The 12001-nt window shown below is 37.5% G+C and overlaps 1 non-coding gene across 1 annotated transcript; it reads left to right on the plus strand.

Moving 5' to 3' along the window:
- The first annotated feature begins 997 nt into the window (after positions 1–997).
- On the plus strand, positions 998–1070 carry TRNAF-GAA (transfer RNA phenylalanine (anticodon GAA)). The gene has a single exon. It is a non-coding gene; the product is annotated as a tRNA-Phe (tRNA).
- The last annotated feature ends 10931 nt before the right edge of the window (positions 1071–12001 follow it).

Raw genomic sequence — 12001 nt, forward strand, 5'->3', positions numbered from 1 at the left:
CTGATCGATAAGACAACCATTTCAACATATTTTTTACATTCTGTCTTTCTGTCAAACTTGCTTCCACCTCTCTTGTATTCAACTTTACCTGCTTTATTTGCCAATTCTTCCTTTAATTGAAAGTAAAGCTTTGCCTGCATCAGCCTCGAGTTCCCCTTATACAAAACTGTTAGTAGTCAGATGACCTAGTTTGCCTACCCTCGCCATATAGGTCTGTGTGTCTGAGTATAAGTCCATTCATAGTTTACAAACATCTTCTAACTAACTTGGCTCCTAAAAAGGAAATTCACCCATCAGACCAATTTAGCTGCTGAATAATATTGGACAATTTAACACATAACTGCACATGCAGATAGAATGACCAGGGTCTGCATTTATCTTTAACAATTATCAAAAATACAACAGAAAGCCAAAATGGCCTGCTGGATGAAATAGCTCAGTTGGGAGAGTGTTAGATTGAAAATCTAAAAGTCCCTTGTTCAATGCTGGGTTTCGGAAAAGTCTGAGAGGTTTCTTGCTTCTCACAAAATATTTCTTGGTATCAGCTCAAGTTTTTCTTTCTTTATTTATCAAAATATTTGATCAACTGATCGACAACATGATAAATTCAACATAGAATTGTCTTTCTGTCCTCCTACTAAATTTGCTTCCACCTCTCTTGCATTCAGCTTCGACTACAAATGTTTCCTATTTCATGCTTTTTTGTAAAGTAAACTCTTGTCTGCATCAGCTTCCACTTCTCCTTGAACACAGATTTCAGTATTCAGATGACATAGCTTACCTACTCAGGCCAAATACCTCTGTGTAATATTGTGCTAGTCCATTCAGAGTAAAAAAAAAAGCTACCTAACCTGGATCCGAAAAATGCTATTTACCTATTGCACCCGTTAACTGATGAATGATACAGGACATTTTAAAACATAGCTCTAGCATGAGGTTGAGCATCTATTTTCTCGGGAAGTTTAAAAGAAAGGATGAAGACCCAAACAACCAGCAGGCCGAAATAGCTCAGTTGGGAGAGCGTTAGACTGAAGATCTAAAGGTCCCTGGTTCAATCCCGGGTTTCGGCACAATTTCAACTTCTGCTTTTCATGTCACAAAAGCTGTTTGGAGTTAAATCAACGCTCTTCTTTATCAAAACCTTTTATCAATCTGATCAACAACACAATCAATTCAACATATTATTTACTTTCTGTCTTCCTTTCAAACTTGCTTCCACCTCTCTTGTATTCAACTATGCCTCATTTATTTGCAACTTCTTGCTTTATTTTAAAGTAAAGCTTAGCCTGCATCAGCCTCCAATTCCCCTTATACAAAACTGTCAGTAGTCAGATGACATAGCTTGTACACCCTGGCCATATAGGTCTGTGTTTCAGAGTATAAGTCAATTCAGAGTTTAGAAAAAAATTTTTTACCTACCTTGTCCCCTAAAAAGGATACTCACTCATCAGACCAAGTTACCTGCTGAATGATACTGGACACTTTAACACATAACTATAAACGAAAATAGAATGACCAGGTTCTGTATGTATCGTCTACAATTATTAATAATACATCAGGAGGCCACAGGAACTTGTTGGCTGAAATATCTCAGTTGGGAGATCGTTAGACTGAAGAGATTAAGGTCCCTGGTTCAATCCCGGGTTTCGGCAAAGTGCGAGGGGATCCTATATTTTTGCAAAATATTTCTTGAAATCAGCTCTAGTTTTTTTTTCTTTATTTCTCAAAATATTTTATCAACTGATCAACAACATGATAACTTCAACAAAAAGTTGTCTTTCTGTCCTCCTTCTAAACTTGCTTCCACCTCTCTTGCCATCAGCTTTGATGACGAATTTATCCCATTTTATACTTTTTTCAAAGTAAACTCTTGTCTGCATCAGCTTTCACTTCTCCTTAAACAAAGTTGTCAGTATTGAGATGACATAGCTTACCTACTCAGGCGACATACGTCTGTGTAATACAGTGCTGGTCCACTCAGAGTTTTAAAAGAAAAACGACCTAACATTTATCCCAAAAACTCTACTCACCCATTTCACCAGTTAGCTGCTGAACAATGCAGGACACATTAAAACACAGCTCTAACCTCAGATTGAAAATCCAGGTTCTGCATCTCTGTTCTGGGATTGTTAAAAAAAAGACGCTGAATACTAGAGCTGCTGGCAGGCCGAAATAGCTCAGTTGGGAGAGCGTTAGACTGAAGATCTAAAGATCCCGGGTTTCGGTACATTTTGAACTTCTGCTTTGCATGCCACAAAGACTATTTTGAGTCAACTCATATTGACTTTGTTTATAATGATCAAAACCTTTTATCAAGATAATCGACAATACAATTAATTCAACATATTATTTACTTTCTGTCTTTCTTTCAAACTTGCTTCCACCTCTCTTGTATTCAACTTTGCCTCCTTTATTTCCCAATTCTTCCTTTAATTGAAAGTAAAGCTTTGCCTGCATCAGCCTCCAGTTCCCCTTATACAAAACTGTTAGTAGTCAGATGACCTAGCTTGCCGACCCTCGGCATATAGGTCTGTGTTTCTGAGTATAAGTCCATTCATAGTTTACAAACATCATCTAACTAACTTGGCTCCTAAAAAGGAAATTCACCCATCAGACCAATTTAGCTACTGAATAATACTGGACAATTTTACACATAACTGCACATGCAGATAGAGTGACCAGGTTCTGCATTTATCTTTAACAATTATAAAAAATACAACAGCAAGCCAAAATTGCCAGCTGGATGAAATAGCTCAGTTGGGAGAGCAGTAGACTAAAGATCTAAAGGTCCCTGGTTCAATCCCGGGTTTAGGCACATTTTGAACTTCTGCTTTGCATGCCACAAATGCTATTTGGAGTCAACTCATATTGACGTTGTTTATAATGATCAAAACCTTTTATCAAGCTGATCGATAAGACAACCATTTCAACATATTTTTTACATTCTGTCTTTCTGTCAAACTTGCTTCCACCTCTCTTGTATTCAACTTTACCTGCTTTATTTGCCAATTCTTCCTTTAATTGAAAGTAAAGCTTTGCCTGCATCAGCCTCGAGTTCCCCTTATACAAAACTGTTAGTAGTCAGATGACCTAGTTTGCCTACCCTCGCCATATAGGTCTGTGTGTCTGAGTATAAGTCCATTCATAGTTTACAAACATCTTCTAACTAACTTGGCTCCTAAAAAGGAAATTCACCCATCAGACCAATTTAGCTGCTGATTAATATTGGACAATTTAACACATAACTGCACATGCAGATAGAATGACCAGGGTCTGCATTTATCTTTAACAATTATCAAAAATACAACAGAAAGCCAAAATGGACAGCTGGATGAAATAGCCCCATTGGGAGAGTGTTAGATTGAAAATCTAAAAGTCCCTTGTTCAATGCTGGGTTTCGGAAAAGTCTGAGAGGTTTCTTGCTTCTCACAAAATATTTCTTGGTATCAGCTCAAGTTTTTCTTTCTTTATTTATCAAAATATTTGATCAACTGATCGACAACATGATCAATTCAACATAGAATTGTCTTTCTGTCCTCCTTCTAAATTTGCTTCCACCTCTCTTGCATTCAGCTCCGACTACAAATGTTTCCTATTTCATGCTTTTTTCTAAAGTAAACTCTTGTCTGCATCAGCTTCCACTTCTCCTTGAACACAGATTTCAGTATTCAGATGACATAGCTTACCTACTCAGGCCAAATACCTCTGTGTAATATGGTGCTAGTCCATTCAGAGTAAAAAACAAAAGCTACCTAACCTGGATCCGAAAAATGCTATTTACCTATTGCACCCGTTAACTGATGAATGATACAGGACATCTTAAAACATAGCTCTAGCATGAGGTTGAGCATCTATTTTCTTGGGAAGTTTAAAAGAAAGGATGAAGACCCAAACTACCAGCAGGCCGAAATAGCTCGGTTGGGAGAGCGTTAGACTGAAGATCTAAAGGTCCCTGGTTCAATCCCGGGTTTCGGCACAATTTCAACTTCTGCTTTTCATGTCACAAAAGCTGTTTGGAGTTAAATCAACGCTCTTCTTTATCAAAACCTTTTATCAATCTGATCAACAACACAATCAATTCAACATAATATTTACTTTCTGTCTTCCTTTCAAACTTGCTTCCACCTCTCTTGTATTCAACTATGCCTCATTTATTTGCAACTTCTTGCTTTATTTTAAAGTAAAGCTTTGCCTGCATCAGCCTCCAATTCCCCTTATACAAAACTGTCAGTAGTCAGATGACATAGCTTGTACACCCTGGCCATATAGGTGTGTGTTTCAGAGTATAAGTCAATTCAGAGTTTAGAAAAAAAAATTCTACCTACCTTGTCCCCTAAAAAGGATATTCACTCATCAGACCAAGTTAACTGCTGAATGATACTGGACACTTTAACACATAACTATAAACGAAAATAAAATGACCAGGTTCTGTATGTATCATCTACAATTATTAATAATACATCAGGAGGCCACAGGGACTTGTTGGCTGAAATATCTCAGTTGGGAGATCGTTAGACTGAAGAGCTTAAGGTACCTGATTCAATCCTGACTTTCAGCACAGTGCGAGGGGATCCTACATTCTTGCAAAATATTTCTTGAAATCAGCTCTAGTTTTTTTTTCTTTATTTCTCAAAATAGTTTATCAACTGATCAACAACATGATAACTTCAACAAAAAGTTGTCTTTCTGTCCTCCTTCTAAACTTGCTTCCACCTCTCTTGCCATCAGCTTTGATGACGAATTTATCCCATTTTATACTTTTTTCAAAGTAAACTCTTGTCTGCATCAGCTTTCACTTCTCCTTGAACAAAGTTGTCAGTATTGAGATGACATAGCTTACCTACTCAGGCAACATACGTCTGTGTAATACAGTGCTGGTCCACTCAGAGTTTTAAAAGAAAAACGACCTAACATTTATCCCAAAAACGCTACTCACCCATTTCACCAGTTAGCTGCTGAACAATGCAGGACACATGAAAACACAGCTCTAACCTCACATTGAAAATCCAGGTTCTGCATCTCTGTTCTGGGATTGTTCAAAAAAAGAGGCTGAATACTATAGGTGCTGGCAGGCCGAAATAGCTCAGTTGGGAGATCGTTAGACTGAAGAGATTAAGGTCCATGGTTCAATCCCGGGTTTCGGCACAGTGCGAGGGGATCCTACATTCTTGCAAAATATTTCTTGAAATCAGCTCTAGTTTTTTTTTCTTTATTTCTCAAAATATTTTATCAACTGATCAACAACATGATAACTTCAACAAAAAGTTGTCTTTCTGTCCTCCTTCTAAACTTGCTTCCACATCTCTTGCCATCAGCTTTGATGACGAATTTATCAGTTTTTAGACTTTTTTCAAAGTAAACTCTTGTCTGCATCAGCTTTCACTTCTCCTTAAAAAAAGTTGTCAGTATTGAGATGACATAGCTTACCTACTCAGGCGACATACGTCTGTGTAATACAGTGCTGGTCCACTCAGAGTTTTAAAAGAAAAACGACCTAACATTTATCCTAAAAACGCTACTCACCCATTTCACCAGTTAGCTGCTGAACAATGCAGGACACATTAAAACACAGCTCTAACCTCAGATTGAAAATCCAGGTTCTGCATCTCTGTTCTGGGATTGTTCAAAAAAAGAGGCTGAATACTATAGCTGCTGGCAGGCTGAAATAGCTCAGTTGGGAGAGCGTTAGACTGAAGATCTAAAGGTCCCTGGTTTGATCCCGGGTTTCGGCACATTTTGAACTTCTACTTTGCATGCCACAAAGACTATTTTGAGTCAACTCATATTGACTTTGTTTATAATGATCAAAACCTTTTATCAAGATAATCGACAATACAATTAATTCAACATATTATTTACTTTCTGTCTTTCTTTCAAACTTGCTTCCACCTCTCTTGTATTCAACTTTGCCTCCTTTATTTCCCAATTCTTCCTTTAATTGAAAGTAAAGCTTTGCCTGCATCAGCCTCCAGTTCCCCTTATACAAAACTGTTAGTAGTCAGATGACCTAGCTTGCCGACCCTCACCATATAGGTCTTTGTTTCTGAGTATAAGTCCATTCATAGTTTACAAACATCATCTAACTAACTTGGCTCCTAAAAAGGAAATTCACCCATCAGACCAATTTAGCTACTGAATAATACTGGACAATTTAACACATAACTGCACATGCAGATAGAGTGACCAGGTTCTGCATTTATCTTTAACAATTATAAAAAATACAACAGAAATCCAAAATTGCCAGCTGGATGAAATAGCTCAGTGGGGAGAGCAGTAGACTGAAGATCTAAAGGTCCCTGGTTCAATCCCGGGTTTAGGCACATTTTGAACTTCTGCTTTGCATGCCACAAATGCTATTTGGAGTCAACTCATATTGACATTGTTTATAATGATCAAAACCTTTGATCAAGCTGATCGATAAGACAACCATTTCAACATATTTTTTACATTCTGTCTTTCTGTCAAACTTGCTTCCACCTCTCTTGTATTCAACTTTACCTGCTTTATTTGCCAATTCTTCCTTTAATTGAAAGTAAAGCTTTGCCTGCATCAGCCTTGAGTTCCCCTTATACAAAACTGTTAGTAGTCAGATGACCTAGTTTGCCTACCCTCGCCATATAGGTCTGTGTGTCTGAGTATAAGTCCATTCATAGTTTACAAACATCTTCTAACTAACTTGGCTCCTAAAAAGGAAATTCACCCATCAGACCAATTTAGCTGCTGAATAATATTGGACAATTTAACACATAACTGCGCATGCAGATAGAATGACCAGGGTCTGCATTTATCTTTAACAATTATCAAAAATACAACAGAAAGCTAAAATGGCCAGCTGGATGAAATAGCTCAGTTGGGAGAGTGTTAGATTGAAAATCTAAAAGTCCCTTGTTCAATGCTGGGTTTCGGAAAAGTCTGAGAGGTTTCTTGCTTCTCACAAAATATTTCTTGGTATCAGCTCAAGTTTTTCTTTCTTTATTTATCAAAATATTTGATCAATTGATCGACAACATGATCAATTCAACATAGAATTGTCTTTCTGTCCTCCTTCTAAATTTGCTTCCACCTCTCTTTCATTCAGCTTCGACTACAAATGTTTCCTATTTCATGCTTTTTTCTAAAGTAAACTCTTGTCTGCATCAGCTTTCACTTCTCCTTAAACAAAGTTGTCAGTATTGAGATGACATAGCTTACCTACTCAGGCGACATACGTCTGTGTAATACAGTGCTGGTCCACTCAGAGTTTTAAAAGAAAAACGACCTAACATTTATCCCAAAAACTCTACTCACCCATTTCACCAGTTAGCTGCTGAACAATGCAGGACACATTAAAACACAGCTCTAACCTCAGATTGAAAATCCAGGTTCTGCATCTCTGTTCTGGGATTGTTAAAAAAAAGACGCTGAATACTAGAGCTGCTGGCAGGCCGAAATAGCTCAGTTGGGAGAGCGTTAGACTGAAGATCTAAAGATCCCGGGTTTCGGTACATTTTGAACTTCTGCTTTGCATGCCACAAAGACTATTTTGAGTCAACTCATATTGACTTTGTTTATAATGATCAAAACCTTTTATCAAGATAATCGACAATACAATTAATTCAACATATTATTTACTTTCTGTCTTTCTTTCAAACTTGCTTCCACCTCTCTTGTATTCAACTTTGCCTCCTTTATTTCCCAATTCTTCCTTTAATTGAAAGTAAAGCTTTGCCTGCATCAGCCTCCAGTTCCCCTTATACAAAACTGTTAGTAGTCAGATGACCTAGCTTGCCGACCCTCGGCATATAGGTCTGTGTTTCTGAGTATAAGTCCATTCATAGTTTACAAACATCATCTAACTAACTTGGCTCCTAAAAAGGAAATTCACCCATCAGACCAATTTAGCTACTGAATAATACTGGACAATTTTACACATAACTGCACATGCAGATAGAGTGACCAGGTTCTGCATTTATCTTTAACAATTATAAAAAATACAACAGCAAGCCAAAATTGCCAGCTGGATGAAATAGCTCAGTTGGGAGAGCAGTAGACTAAAGATCTAAAGGTCCCTGGTTCAATCCCGGGTTTAGGCACATTTTGAACTTCTGCTTTGCATGCCACAAATGCTATTTGGAGTCAACTCATATTGACGTTGTTTATAATGATCAAAACCTTTTATCAAGCTGATCGATAAGACAACCATTTCAACATATTTTTTACATTCTGTCTTTCTGTCAAACTTGCTTCCACCTCTCTTGTATTCAACTTTACCTGCTTTATTTGCCAATTCTTCCTTTAATTGAAAGTAAAGCTTTGCCTGCATCAGCCTCGAGTTCCCCTTATACAAAACTGTTAGTAGTCAGATGACCTAGTTTGCCTACCCTCGCCATATAGGTCTGTGTGTCTGAGTATAAGTCCATTCATAGTTTACAAACATCTTCTAACTAACTTGGCTCCTAAAAAGGAAATTCACCCATCAGACCAATTTAGCTGCTGATTAATATTGGACAATTTAACACATAACTGCACATGCAGATAGAATGACCAGGGTCTGCATTTATCTTTAACAATTATCAAAAATACAACAGAAAGCCAAAATGGACAGCTGGATGAAATAGCCCCATTGGGAGAGTGTTAGATTGAAAATCTAAAAGTCCCTTGTTCAATGCTGGGTTTCGGAAAAGTCTGAGAGGTTTCTTGCTTCTCACAAAATATTTCTTGGTATCAGCTCAAGTTTTTCTTTCTTTATTTATCAAAATATTTGATCAACTGATCGACAACATGATCAATTCAACATAGAATTGTCTTTCTGTCCTCCTTCTAAATTTGCTTCCACCTCTCTTGCATTCAGCTCCGACTACAAATGTTTCCTATTTCATGCTTTTTTCTAAAGTAAACTCTTGTCTGCATCAGCTTCCACTTCTCCTTGAACACAGATTTCAGTATTCAGATGACATAGCTTACCTACTCAGGCCAAATACCTCTGTGTAATATGGTGCTAGTCCATTCAGAGTAAAAAACAAAAGCTACCTAACCTGAATCCGAAAAATGCTATTTACCTATTGCACCCGTTAACTGATGAATGATACAGGACATCTTAAAACATAGCTCTAGCATGAGGTTGAGCATCTATTTTCTTGGGAAGTTTAAAAGAAAGGATGAAGACCCAAACTACCAGCAGGCCGAAATAGCTCGGTTGGGAGAGCGTTAGACTGAAGATCTAAAGGTCCCTGGTTCAATCCCGGGTTTCGGCACAATTTCAACTTCTGCTTTTCATGTCACAAAAGCTGTTTGGAGTTAAATCAACGCTCTTCTTTATCAAAACCTTTTATCAATCTGATCAACAACACAATCAATTCAACATAATATTTACTTTCTGTCTTCCTTTCAAACTTGCTTCCACCTCTCTTGTATTCAACTATGCCTCATTTATTTGCAACTTCTTGCTTTATTTTAAAGTAAAGCTTTGCCTGCATCAGCCTCCAATTCCCCTTATACAAAACTGTCAGTAGTCAGATGACATAGCTTGTACACCCTGGCCATATAGGTGTGTGTTTCAGAGTATAAGTCAATTCAGAGTTTAGAAAAAAAAATTCTACCTACCTTGTCCCCTAAAAAGGATATTCACTCATCAGACCAAGTTAACTGCTGAATGATACTGGACACTTTAACACATAACTATAAACGAAAATAAAATGACCAGGTTCTGTATGTATCATCTACAATTATTAATAATACATCAGGAGGCCACAGGGACTTGTTGGCTGAAATATCTCAGTTGGGAGATCGTTAGACTGAAGAGCTTAAGGTACCTGATTCAATCCTGACTTTCAGCACAGTGCGAGGGGATCCTACATTCTTGCAAAATATTTCTTGAAATCAGCTCTAGTTTTTTTTTCTTTATTTCTCAAAATAGTTTATCAACTGATCAACAACATGATAACTTCAACAAAAAGTTGTCTTTCTGTCCTCCTTCTAAACTTGCTTCCACCTCTCTTGCCATCAGCTTTGATGACGAATTTATCCCATTTTATACTTTTTTCAAAGTAAACTCTTGTCTGCATCAGCTTTCACTTCTCCTTGAACAAAGTTGTCAGTATTGAGATGACATAGCTTACCTACTCAGGCAACATACGTCTGTGTAATACAGTGCTGGTCCACTCAGAGTTTTAAAAGAAAAACGACCTAACATTTATCCCAAAAACGCTACTCACCCATTTCACCAGTTAGCTGCTGAACAATGCAGGACACATGAAAACACAGCTCTAACCTCACATTGAAAATCCAGGTTCTGCATCTCTGTTCTGGGATTGTTCAAAAAAAGAGGCTGAATACTATAGGTGCTGGCAGGCCGAAATAGCTCAGTTGGGAGATCGTTAGACTGAAGAGATTAAGGTCCATGGTTCAATCCCGGGTTTCGGCACAGTGCGAGGGGATCCTACATTCTTGCAAAATATTTCTTGAAATCAGCTCTAGTTTTTTTTTCTTTATTTCTCAAAATATTTTATCAACTGATCAACAACATGATAACTTCAACAAAAAGTTGTCTTTCTGTCCTCCTTCTAAACTTGCTTCCACATCTCTTGCCATCAGCTTTGATGACGAATTTATCAGTTTTTAGACTTTTTTCAAAGTAAACTCTTGTCTGCATCAGCTTTCACTTCTCCTTAAAAAAAGTTGTCAGTATTGAGATGACATAGCTTACCTACTCAGGCGACATACGTCTGTGTAATACAGTGCTGGTCCACTCAGAGTTTTAAAAGAAAAACGACCTAACATTTATCCTAAAAACGCTACTCACCCATTTCACCAGTTAGCTGCTGAACAATGCAGGACACATTAAAACACAGCTCTAACCTCAGATTGAAAATCCAGGTTCTGCATCTCTGTTCTGGGATTGTTCAAAAAAAGAGGCTGAATACTATAGCTGCTGGCAGGCTGAAATAGCTCAGTTGGGAGAGCGTTAGACTGAAGATCTAAAGGTCCCTGGTTTGATCCCGGGTTTCGGCACATTTTGAACTTCTACTTTGCATGCCACAAAGACTATTTTGAGTCAACTCATATTGACTTTGTTTATAATGATCAAAACCTTTTATCAAGATAATCGACAATACAATTAATTCAACATATTATTTACTTTCTGTCTTTCTTTCAAACTTGCTTCCACCTCTCTTGTATTCAACTTTGCCTCCTTTATTTCCCAATTCTTCCTTTAATTGAAAGTAAAGCTTTGCCTGCATCAGCCTCCAGTTCCCCTTATACAAAACTGTTAGTAGTCAGATGACCTAGCTTGCCGACCCTCACCATATAGGTCTTTGTTTCTGAGTATAAGTCCATTCATAGTTTACAAACATCATCTAACTAACTTGGCTCCTAAAAAGGAAATTCACCCATCAGACCAATTTAGCTACTGAATAATACTGGACAATTTAACACATAACTGCACATGCAGATAGAGTGACCAGGTTCTGCATTTATCTTTAACAATTATAAAAAATACAACAGAAATCCAAAATTGCCAGCTGGATGAAATAGCTCAGTGGGGAGAGCAGTAGACTGAAGATCTAAAGGTCCCTGGTTCAATCCCGGGTTTAGGCACATTTTGAACTTCTGCTTTGCATGCCACAAATGCTATTTGGAGTCAACTCATATTGACATTGTTTATAATGATCAAAACCTTTGATCAAGCTGATCGATAAGACAACCATTTCAACATATTTTTTACATTCTGTCTTTCTGTCAAACTTGCTTCCACCTCTCTTGTATTCAACTTTACCTGCTTTATTTGCCAATTCTTCCTTTAATTGAAAGTAAAGCTTTGCCTGCATCAGCCTTGAGTTCCCCTTATACAAAACTGTTAGTAGTCAGATGACCTAGTTTGCCTACCCTCGCCATATAGGTCTGTGTGTCTGAGTATAAGTCCATTCATAGTTTACAAACATCTTCTAACTAACTTGGCTCCTAAAAAGGAAATTCACCCATCAGACCAATTTAGCTGCTGAATAATATTGGACAATTTAAC

This window comes from Triturus cristatus, chromosome 8 (assembly GCF_964204655.1).
Source record: "Triturus cristatus chromosome 8, aTriCri1.1, whole genome shotgun sequence".
Classification (NCBI taxonomy): Eukaryota; Metazoa; Chordata; class Amphibia; order Caudata; family Salamandridae; genus Triturus; species Triturus cristatus.